Raw genomic sequence first — 12,324 nt, 5'->3', positions numbered from 1 at the left:
TCTGGGATGTGCTTGGAAGTGCCACCAGGGTTCATCGCCCCCTTACTAGGAATTTACGGGAATTAAATGACGTGTGTGTGTGCAGATGCAGTGCCAACCCCCTCCTTCCGACCTACCAAGGACTCATTCCTTTCATGCCACTAAGCATCACCGCTGTTATCCGTTCAAATGGTTCAAATGGCTCTGAGCACTATGGGACTTCTGAGGTCATCAGTAGCCTAGGACTTAGAACTAATTAAACCTAACTAACCGAAGGACACCACACACATCCATGCCAGAGGCGGGATTCGAACCTGCGACCGTAGCGGTCGCTCGATTCCAGACTGTAGCGTCTAGAACCGCACGGCCACACAGGCCGGCGCTGCTATCCGTGCCTAAGGTGGACCTACCGACTATTGGGGAGGTACTCGTAATGTTGTGGCTGATCTGTGTGTTTTGATAGTCGTAAAATCGCTTGTTAAAAGCTATAGAATGCTTGCGATTGACGTAGAATAATGAAATTTGCCAAGAAGGAAAGGTTTCACAGCAAAAGTACAGGGGAAGAAATCTGAAATTTGTTAATTTTTAAATCTACCAAATGAAACAGTATTTCTTCAGAACTAAGTCCGCCCTAATAGCTGAACGGTCAGTGTGACTGACTGCCGTCTAAGGGGCCCGGGTTCGATCCCCGGCTGGGTTGGGGATTTTCACCGCTCAGGGACTGGGTGTTGTGTTGACTTCGTCATCATTTCATCCCCATCTGGCGCGCAGGTCGCCCAGTGTGGCGTCGAATGTAGTAAGACCTGCACCAAGGCATCCGGACCTGCCCCATAAGGGACCTGCCGGCCAATGACACCAAACGCTCATTTGCATTTCTATTTCAAAACTGGAACTAAAATTTTCGTGAAAGTCTTCGAAATCTCGGTACCGATATATCCTACGAATGTCATCGTCGATTATCGTCGAGATATTCGATTCGCAGGGTGGATGAAATGTCTGTATAGTTTTTAGAGAAGCGTCAGTGTGCGAGGTCCATTCGCACCTGGTCAGATGTTTTTTAATAACGCTCGAGACGAAAAAGTGGTCATTTGTATTTAAAAAGCGCGTATGCATTCATGAAACGATTACTGGCATAACCGCTCGTGTTTGATCCGAGGCAATTCGAGTACACAGCTCTTTAGCTGTGAGTATAATGCTGCGTCTTTCTCCCGCAGGTAGGCGAAAAATTACGACTTCTTCGTTTTCCCAGGGGAGGATTTTGTAGCTCTCCGGACAGGTGTATAGAGTGTATAAGGTCACCGCCGGGAGTGCTGGAAATAAAACGTGAAGGGTTGCGGGGGTGGAGGTGAGTGTGTGGGGGCGGCAGGGGGCGGGGGATAGAATGGGACGGCTGCTCGACGTGGACAGGTGGGCAGAGAGAGATCGGTGACGTCAGCGGCGAGGGTGGAAGGCTTGGGGGTGGAAGTGGCTCGGGCTGTGAAAAGAGGCCAGCGAATAAAAGTGGTCCGTGAATGGAGCCGTGTGGTAAGGGAGGCCGCAACGCTCTGCCCCCGCTGTTGCGGGCTGAATTAGGCGGGGCGAGCGCGGGGGAGGGTAGCAGCTTAGGGGCAGGTGGTGGCTTGGGAGGGGGTGGAAAAGGCAGGGCGGTATTGGAGAATAGAGCACCAAGGCGCTCTGCCCTGCATTTGGACGCGCCACGGAGTTCACTGCTACTAAGTTTCTCCACTGTGTAAGACGGTGATTATACAAAACTTCTGCAGTTTCAATTCCACGGTTGTAAATTGGAATCATCGCTGACTCTTGGTTTAAGGGGACGCGCTCTTGAAAAACACACACTATATGATAGATACACCAAATCCACAATTTTGAAAAATACACCAGTGAAATTCTGTACCATGCTTTACATGAAATTAACTCATTTACTATTATGTTCCTTGGATTATGTATTCAACTTTTTATGGAATATAACAATAGAAACTGTCGAAGAGACTCCCACAAAATTTACCTTGTTTAATCTCGTTGCATAGAAAATGCGTTTTGAATACACCAAATCGGAGAATTTTGACCATTTTTAAATTATAATCTGAAAGAACGGGGCGATCGAAAAGTCTCTCCGCAGTGCCGTATGATTGTTCGCCTGCCTAGGTTACTTCCCTTAAAGTGGACTCTCCCAACATCCCACTGTTTCGTGTATCTCAGCCAGCGTCAGCAGTATCGTTGGTGTGTGTCGTTCCGTGTTGACGTGAGCGTTTAAGTTCAGTTCCTTTGTTCGTTTGTTTCGTTTCTGTCACTGTTAAAATGCTAACCATTGAAGAACGTGTGTTGTTAGCCGAACAAGTGTTCAAAGCTGGCGATAAATACACAATTTCAGTTCCTCAAACATTTAATTCTGTTTCCCCGGAGACAATACTCCCACATCGTGATACTGTGCGAGATTTGATTAACAAATTTCGAAGTACGGGTTCAGTGACAGATGCACCGAGAAATGGTCGTCCAAGGGTTTTGTCTGAGAATAAACTACTCGATATTTCCGATAAAATGTCCATGAGTTCGAACAAGTCAGTAAGAATACTCGCGGAACGGAAACAGATGACTAAAACACGTAGTCCTTAGAAGGAGGCGATGATGATGATTGTTGTTGTTGTTGTTGTTGTTGCTGCTGTTGTTGTGGTCTTCAGTTCTGGGACTGGTTTGATGCAGCTCGCCATTTTACTCTAAACTGTGCAAACTACTGCAACCTACATCCTTCTGAATCTGCTTAGTGTATTCATCTCTTGCTCTCCCTCTACGATTTTTACCCTCCACGCTGCCCTCTAATACTAAATTGGTGATCCCTCGATGTCTCAGACCATGTCCTACCAACCGATCCCGTCTTCTAGTCAAGTTGTGCCACAAGCTCCTCTTCTCCCCAATTCTACTCAATGCCTCCTCATTAGTTATGTGATCAACCCATCTAATCTTCAGCATTCTTCTGTTGCGCCACATTTAGAAAGCTTCTTTTCTCTTCTTGTCCAAACTATTTATCGTCCATGTTTCACTTCCGTACATGACTACACCTCATACAAATACTTTCAGAAATGACTTCCTGACACTCAAATCTATACTGGATGTTAACAAATTTCTCTTCTTCAGAAACGCTTTCCTTGCCATTGCCAGTCTACATTTTATGTCCTCCCTACTTAGACAATCATCAGTTATTTTGCTGCCCAAATAGCAAAACTCCTTTGTGATGATAATTAATTACGTCGATTCCTGTATTTAAATGTGGCGCTGTTTCTCTAGTGCATGCACGTCACTACCTCAGCAAACCGCCCCCCTCCCTTTCCTGCGGTTACTACTTTCAGAACTTTTCTACATAACGAGCTGCTCGCAGATAAACACGTTATGGGCCGGAGTACCGCATCTCCCGCAGAAGACATCCATCTCCGCGACAGCTGATTGGTTGAGCTGTTTTCTTCTCGGCCCACACGCCGTCGCTCCCTGCACCACTCTTCGACGCCTGAAGGATATACATATGTGTGTATGTGTGTGTGTGTGTGTGTGTGTGTGTGTGTGTGCGTGCGGGCGCACATCCCTCGGGGAACTCGTGCGTCTGCTATATTTGGAACCGGCGACGCCTGTCTTCGACATGTGACTCATGGATATTGAGAGGGATATCTTTGGCGCTCGCTTGCGCTGAAGTGAGAAGCCAGTAGGAGGTAGGGGGGAGGGGTGGCAGAGGAGGTGGGGGTGGGATTGGGATGGGGTGGTCAGCCTGTAGGATGGACGGGGTGGATCCCTCTCCTATTTGCGTCACTGCCTGGGGGTCCCACAGGACGGCGCGGTATCCGCCGTCGGCCTATATCGATGCTGAGTACGGCAGCGGGCGGCGCGGTCGCCAGATTGCGACTATCGATAGTCGATAGTCGCCCCACCCCAGCAGAGACCCCTGCTGATCTCGCGGGCTTTTCTATTCACGACGGGGCGAGAGCTACTTCTCTGTCCCCTCTGAGATTGACTATACTGGGTCGAACGGCAGAAGAGATTAGGAGAGGAGAGCATATAGGAAGTTCTCCGTGTGGTGACGATCACATTTCTTAACACTGAGGATCTATTTTGTTTGTTGGAACGGGCGTCTACATCTACATACATACCGGTACTCTGCAATCCACCATACGGTGCTTGGCAGAGGGTACCTCGTACCACAACTAGCTTCTTCTCTCCCTGTTCCACTCCCAAACAGAACGAGGGAAAAATGAGTGCCTATATGCCTCTGCACGAGCCCAAATCTCTCTTATCTTATCTTTGTGACCTTTCCGCGAAATATAAGTTGCCGGCAGTAAAATTGTACTGCAGTCAGCCCCAAATGCTCGTTCTCTAAATTTCCTCAGTAGCGATTCACGAAAAGAACGCCTCCTTTCCTCCAGAGACTCCTACCCGAGTTCCTGAAGCATTTCCGTAACACTCGCGTGGTGATCAAACCTACCAGTAACAAATCTAGCAGCCCGCCTCTGGATTGCTTCTATGTCCTACCTCAATCCGACCTGACAGGGATCCCAAACGCTCGAGCAGTACTCGAGAATACGTCGTATTAGTGTTTTATAAGCGGTCTACTTTACAGATGAACCACATCTTCCCAAAATTCTACCAATGAACCGAAGACGGCCATCCGCCTTCCCCACAACTGCCATTACTTGCTTGTTCCACTTCATATCGCTCTGCAGTGTTAGGCCCAAATATTTATTCGACGTGACTGTGTCAAGCGCTACACTACTAATAGAGTATTCATACAATACTGGAGTCTTTTTCCTATTCATCTGCGTTAATTTACATTTATCTATATTTAGAGTTAGCTGCCATTCTTTACATAAATCACAAATCCTGTCCAAGTCATCTCGTATCCTCCTACAGTCACTCAACGACGACACCTTTCCGTAAACCACAGCATCATCAGCAAACAGCCGCACATTGCTATCCACCCTATCCAAAACATCATTTACGTAGATAGAAAACAACAGCGGAGCTACCACACTTCCCTGGGGCACTCCAGTTGATACCCTCACCTCCGATGAACACTCACCATCGAGGACAACGTACTGGGTTCTATTACTTAAGAAGTTGCAGTTTTTTCCGTCACTGTTATTTCAAATCACTTGATATATTGTTCCGAGTAATGCAGGGTTCTAAACATTCTCGCCAAATACTAAGTGAGTTCAAAAAACAAAATGCCTCTGTACGAGCGGAGCGGTCGCGCGGTTCCAGACTGTAGCGCCTAGAACCGCTCAGCAATCCCGGCCGGCTTTTGCTTTCTTTAGTGCTTGCTCAGTGTACAAATTGAATAACATTGGCGATAGGCTACAACCCTGTCTCACTCCCTTCCCAACCACTGCTTCCCTTTCATGCCCCTCGACTCTTATAACTGCCATTTAGTTTCTGTACAAATTGTAAATAGCCTTTTGCTCCCTGTATTCGACCCATGCCACCTTCAGAATTTGAAAGAGAGTATTCCAGTTAACATTGTCAAAAGCTTTCTCTAAGTCTACAAATGCTAGAAACGTAGGTTTGCCTTTCCTTAATCTTTCTTCTAATATAAGTCGTAGGGTCAGTATTGCCTCAGGTGTTCCAATATTTACCCACAACTGAGGTCGGCTTCTACCAGTTTTTCCGTTCTTCTCTAAAGGTTTCATGTTAGTATTTTGCAGGCGTGACTTATTAAGCAGGTAGTTCGGTAGTTTTCGCACCTGTCTACACCTGCTTTCTTTGGAATAATGGCAATGGGTGTAGCGTGCACTCTCTGTGGACGAGGAGAGACGGGATGCTGCATTCACTGGATTAGCATTTCAAGTTCGTTTCGTAGGAGCAAGCCCAGTTTTCGGTGATAGATAAGAGAGATTCTCTTGTCTTTGTGGTCTTTCCGCGAAATGTCAGTTGGCGGCAGTAAAATTGTACTGCAGTCAGCCTAAAATGCTGGTTCTCTAAATTTCCTCAGTAGCGATTCACGAAAAGAATGCCTCCTTTCCTCTATAGACTCCCACCCGAGTTCCTGAAGCAATTCCGTAACACTCGCGTGATGATCAAACCTACTCGTAACAAACCTAGCAGCCCGCCTCTAAATTGCTTCTATGCCGTTCCTCAACCAGACCTAATAGGGATCCGAGATAATGTGTAAGTATTGCAAATGTTGTAAAGTCAATGAACACAAGAAACACATCTGTGTGGCTAATTTTAGAGGAACAAATGGTGGTATGGAAGTAGAATGAAGGCTTTCACGACCGGTTGACATGGCTGTTGGTATACTTTCCGGGATGTGAGGTCGTGGTCCAAGAACTTTTTCTGCTCCTTACGTTTCGTCCAGGACTGCGCTGGACTTCCTCAGAGGCGCTGCTCCGCTGAGTTTTGCCGACTGACTGGTCGGGTGTCAGAGCGACTTATATATTGTGAGAAAGGGAGGCGTGGTTCATGAGACACGTGATGAGCAGTGATAATCCATAGCAAAGATAAGGTTGACTATCGATTACCACCTTGTCAAAGATAAAAATTGTTAGCAATTTTGTAGAGCCACTGTCCATATATCGCTGAGTTTCATAGCCTCCTCTTTCCTATTAAAATTATCGTGATGTTTATAAATTTCAATAGCTTCTCTGTATAGGCGTGGATAGTAATTTAACGTTGTAGATAAAACTTCGGTATCCGAAAACTTCACTTGGTGGTTTCCTGGTTGAAGAGCATGTTCCGCTACAGCTGATTTTTCTATTTTTCCAAGTCGACAAAGACTTTTATGCTCTTTCAGTCGCGTATTTACGCTTCCTTTGGTAGTACCAATATAAACTTCCCCACAGGTACATGGAATTTTATACATACCACATGTCGACAGAGGAGGGCATTTATCCTTCACAGATCGTAGCACTTGACTTATTTTCTTTGTTGGTTTAAAGACCAGTGTTACGTCATGGTTTCGTAAAATCTTACCGATCCGGTCTGTTACTTTTTTAATAAAAGGGAAAACTACTGCATTTTTCTGTCGTTGTGGTTCATTCTTATCTTTTGGTCTTCTGTTCCTTGGACGCAAAATTCTATTTATCTCTTTTTTTTGAGTAGCCGTTTCATTCAAAAGCCTGCTTCAGATGTTTCACTTCAGCATCCAAATGTTCAGGTGTACATATCCGTTGCGCTCCATCGACAAGACTTTTTTTTTTGTTCATGGAGTACAACAAATATTTCATCGCTCCATAGAAACAAGAGGCGTACGAGAATGAGATTTTCACTTTGCAGCAGAGTGTGCGCTAATATGAAACTTCCTGGCAGATTAAAACTGTGTGCCCGACCGAGACTCGAACAGCGGACCTTTGCCTTTCGCGGGCAAGTGCTCTACCAACTGGCTGTGGCTAAGCCATGTCTCCGATGTATTCTTTCTTTCAGGAGTGCTAGTTCTGCAAGGTTCGCAGGAGAGCTTCTGTAAAGTTTGGAAGGTAGGAGACGAGATACTGGCAGAAGTAAAGCTGTGAGGACCGCGCGTGAGTCGTGCTTCGGTAGCTCAGTTGGTAGAGCACTTGCCCGCGAAAGCCAAAGGTCCCAAGTTCGAGTCTCGGTCGGGCGCACAGTTTTAATCTGCCAGGAAGTTTCATAAGAGGCGTACGGTACACCAAGTATTTGGGCGATGGTGACAGTAAGGCATACAACAATGTGGTGAACTCTTAAGCCATATGGAGATTCCATTATCAGCAAAATAGATTGTGTAGGCCACGTTCAAAAACGTTTGGAAACAAGGCTCAGAAAACTAACTGTTCATATGAGAGGAAAAAAAACTAGAAGATGGAAAATTGTTGACCAGACAGGGTTGTTTAACTAAAACTGAAAGAAAACTTGCAGGTATGCTATGGCAGGCAATTAGAAGAAATAAAGTAAATCTGGAGGCAATGAAGAGAGATGTTTGGGCCGTATTCTTCCGTATGTCCTCTACTGATGACAAGCCATGTCATGGATTGCGTCCATCAGGAGAAAATTCGTGGTGCCAATACAACAGGGCGCAGGCAACTGGAGAATCTTATTGTCACCAGCGTTTTCTTCCTGCTGCTGTTTTATACTGGTTCAACTGGCTCTGAGCACTATGGGACTCAACTGCTGTGGTCATTAGTCCCCTAGAACTTAGAACTACTTAAACCTAACTAACCTAAGGACATCACACACATCCATGCCCGAGCAGGTTTCGAACCTGCGACCGTAGCGGTCGCGCGGTTCCAGACTGCGCGCCTAGAACCGCGAGACCACCGCGGCCAGCGCTGTTTTATAAGCGGTCTCCTTTACAGATGAACCACATCTTCCCAAAATTGTACCAATGAACCGTAGACGACTATCCGCCTTCCCCACAACTGCCACTACATGCTTGTCCCACTTCATATCGCTCTGCAATGTTACGCCCAAATATTTAATCGACATTACTGTGTTAAGCGCTACACTACTAATGGAGTATTCAAACATTACGGGATTCTTTTTCCTATTCATCTGCATTAATTTACATTTATCTATATTTAGAGTTAGCTGCCATTCTTTACAGCAATCACAAATTCTGTCCAAGTCATCTTGTATCCTCCTACAGTCACTAAACAACGACACCTTCCCGTCCACCACAGCATCATCAGCAAACAGCCGCACATTGATATCCACCCTATCCAAAAGATCATTTATGTAGATAAAAAACAACAGTGGACCTACCACACTTCCCTGGGGCTCTCCAGATGATACCCTCACCTCCGATGAACACTCACCATCGAGGACAAAATACTGGGTTCTATTACTTAAGAAGTCTTCGAACCACTCACATATTTGGGAACCAACCCCATATGCTCGTACCTTAAGAGTCTGCAGTGGGGCACCGAGTCAAACGCATCCACGGCCGAAATAAATTTTTTCAGTGCTAGTAATGTAGTTGTTATTGTGGTCTTCATTCCAGAGACTGGTTTGATGCAGCTCTCCATGCTACTCTATCCTTTGCAAGCTTCTTTATCTCCCAGTACCTACTGCAGCCTACATCCTTCTGAATCTGCTTACTGTATTCATCTCTTACTCCCACTACGATTTTTCCCCCCAAGCTTCCCTCCGGTACTAATTTGGTGATTCTTTGATGCCTCAGAACGTGTTCTACCAAGCGATGCCTTCTTTTAGTCAGGTTGTACCATAAATTTCTGTTCTCCCGAATTCTATTCATTACCTCCTCATTAGTTACGTGATCTACTCATCGAATCTTCAGCATCCTTCTGATGCACCGCATTTCAAAGGCTTCTATTCTCCTCTTGTGTAAATTCTTTAATCGTCCATGTTTCACTTCCGTACATGGCTACACTCCATACAAATTACTTCAGAAAGGACTTCCTGACACTTAAATCTGTACTCGATGTTCACAAATTTCATAAACGCTTTCCTTGCCATTGCCAGTCTACATTTTATATCCTCCCTACTTCGACCATCATCAGTTATTTTGCTCCCCAAATAGCAAAACTCCTTCACTACCTTAACTGTCTCATTTCCTAATCTAATTCCCTCAGCATCACCCGACTTTATCCGACTACATTCCATTATCCTCGTTTTGCTTTTGTTGATGTTCATCTTATACCCTCCTTTCAAGACACTGCCCATTCCGCGCACCTGCTCTTCCAAGTCCTTTGCTGTCTCTGACAGAATTAGAATGTCGTCGGCAAACGTCAAACTTTTTATTTCTGATCACTGGACTCTAATTGCAACTCCAAATTTTTCTTTTGCTTCCTTTACTGCTTGCTAAGGGTAGAGTACAACCCTGTCTCACCCCTTTCTCAACCACTGTTTCCCCTTCGTGGCTCTCGACTCTTGTAACAGCTATCTGGTTTCTATACACATGGTAAATAGGCCTTCCCTCCATGTATTTAACCCCTCGCACCATTAGAATTTTAAAGAGACACTTCCAATCGTCATTGTCAAAAGCTTTCTCCAAGTCTACAAATGCTAGAGACGTAGGTTTGCCTTTCCTTAATCTATCTTCTAAGACAAATGTTCATATGTGTGTGAAATCTTATGGGACTTAAATGCTAAGGTCATCAGTCCCTAAGCTTACACACTACGTAACCTAAATTACCCTGAGGACACACACGCACACACCCAAGCCGGAGGGAGAACTGGAGCCTCCACCGGGACCAGCCACACAGTCCATGACTGCAGCGTCCGAGACCGCTCGGCTAATCCCGCGCGGCTCTAAGAAAAGTGCTTAGGTCAGTATTGCCTCACGTGTTCCAAAATTTTCCCAGAACCCAAACTAATCTTCCCCGACGTCGGCTTCTGCCAATTTTTCCATTCTTCTGTAGAGGATTAGTGCTAGTATTTTGCAGGCGTGACTTATTAAGCAGGTAGTTCGGTAGCTGTCACACCTGTCAACACCTGCTTGCTTTGGAATAATTATCCGTATTTTTTTTTCTTGTAATAGTACCGCTTTCTGTCTTCTTCATGCTGTATGCAGGTACCTTTAGACACCAGAATGAGATTTTCACTCTGCAGCGGAGTGTGCGCTGATATGAAACTTCCTGGCAGATTAAAACTGTGTGCCCGACCGAGACTCGAACTCGGGACCTTTGCCTTTCGCGGGCATGTGCTCTACCAACTGAGCTACCCAAGCACGACTCACGCCCGGTACCCACAGTGGTACTGGCAGAAGTAAAGCTGTGGGTACCGGGCGTGAGTCGTGCTTGGGTAGCTCAGTTGGTAGAGCACTTGCCCGCGAAAGGCAAAGGTCCCGAGTTCGAGTCTCGCTCGGGCACACAGTTTTAATCTGCCAGGAAGTTTCTTGTCACCTTTAGACACCTTCAATATAATCGCTGCCATTATGGCGTTTCGCCAAATATGTGGAAGGTATCTTATACCACCTGCGCGTATTTCTGTTGATTGACCACCCTATGGCACGGATAATGTCATATCTGGTGTTTATGTGAAGCCAGTAACTGTTCTCGAAAGAACAGAATACTGTTGATGACCGTGCAGCTTCTTTCCTGGAATAGATGACGAGTAACTGAAAAGCCTCAGGTGCTGACAGGTGTTGTTGATATACCTCGATGTGGACAGTTGAAAATGTGTGCCCAAACTCTTACGGGAATCGCCAAAGCGTGCGCGAGTAATGAGTCGGTGCGCAAATGTCTATAAGCTGTATTACATATGTAGAATTGTGGATAGTTGGGAATGTGAGTCTCACGGGAAGCGTGCAAGGGATAAGTGCCTGCAGTCGCGCCATTCTTCTGTGTCCTCGGTGGCTCAGCTGGATAGAGCGTCTGCCAAGTAAGCAGGAGGTCCCGGGTTCGAGTCCCGGTCGGGGCACACATTTTCAACTTCCCACATCGAAGTATGTCAACAACACCTGTCGGCAGCTGTGGGTTTCCAGTTAGTCATCATATCTGGTGTTGCTTCGGATCTTTTTTAGTGGTTCTATCACTTCGATAAAGAGATCGTAGTCGCAGGGATTCGTGGCATATGAGTACAGCGGGTGTTCCAGAGTCTCCCATTGCCAGCGCCACACACGTCCTGGCTGCAGCACTGTTGTAGTGGAGTCCCATAAAATGTTGTCGCTTCCGGCTGATCGCTGGACTATGGTGGTGTTTGCAGGAAGTTGCAGTGATAGGCGGGGTCTACTGTCACCTTCATTGGTACAGCGTAATGCGATATCACCCCATCAGTGTCATACGCCACGGAAAACATCACCTTCACAGCGGTGGGTGTAGCGCGCCCTCTCTGTCGACGAGGACAGCCGGGATTCCTCCATTCACTGGATTGGCATTTCAAGTTCCGTTCGTACGAGCACGCCCGGCTTTCGGGGATAGTGACGATACGTCGAAGAAACCAGTTACCTTCCCTCTGGTGCCCGCCCAACAAATCCGGAGAGACGGCATAGCGGTGGCATTGTTCCGCCTCGGACATTTCACGGGGCAGGCAAACTGTTGCAGTTTCGCAGTGTCCCAAAATGTCGTGCAGCATGTGGAGCACAGTTTTGTGACATACTTCGGCTTAAATGATAACTGAAACCCTCAGCTGCCGATACGTGTTGTTGATATACCTCGATGTGGAGAGCTGAAAATGTGTGCCCCGGACGGGTCTCCAACACGGGATCTCCTGCCTACATGGGAGACGCTCTCTCCATCTGAGCCACCGAGTGCACAGATGAATAGCGCGACTGCAGAGACTTATCCCTCACATTCCCAACTGTCCACAATTCTACATATGTGTTGTACCTTATAGACATTTGCCCACCCACTCATTACTCGCGCACGCTTTGGCGATTCCCGGAAGAGTTTGGGCAAGCTGTGCGCATTCGCACAGACGAAGGTCAATGGCTGGGTAGCCTTTAACTATACGTAC

At 46.5% G+C, this 12,324-nt stretch overlaps 1 protein-coding gene and 1 non-coding gene across 2 annotated transcripts in view; both read left to right on the top strand.

The window, feature by feature from the left end:
• The window catches only part of LOC126295146 (high affinity cGMP-specific 3',5'-cyclic phosphodiesterase 9A-like), a 2,007,270-nt gene that overhangs the window by 1,271,486 nt on the left and 723,460 nt on the right, over positions 1–12,324 (top strand). The gene's annotated exons all lie outside the window — the stretch shown is intronic.
• Positions 11,216–11,289, top strand: Trnat-agu (transfer RNA threonine (anticodon AGU)). The gene has a single exon. It is a non-coding gene; the product is annotated as a tRNA-Thr (tRNA).

The sequence above is a fragment of the Schistocerca gregaria genome, chromosome 11 (genome assembly GCF_023897955.1).
Source record: "Schistocerca gregaria isolate iqSchGreg1 chromosome 11, iqSchGreg1.2, whole genome shotgun sequence".
NCBI classification, from domain to species: domain Eukaryota; kingdom Metazoa; phylum Arthropoda; class Insecta; order Orthoptera; family Acrididae; genus Schistocerca; species Schistocerca gregaria.
This window is presented reverse-complemented; position numbering and strand designations above follow the sequence as displayed.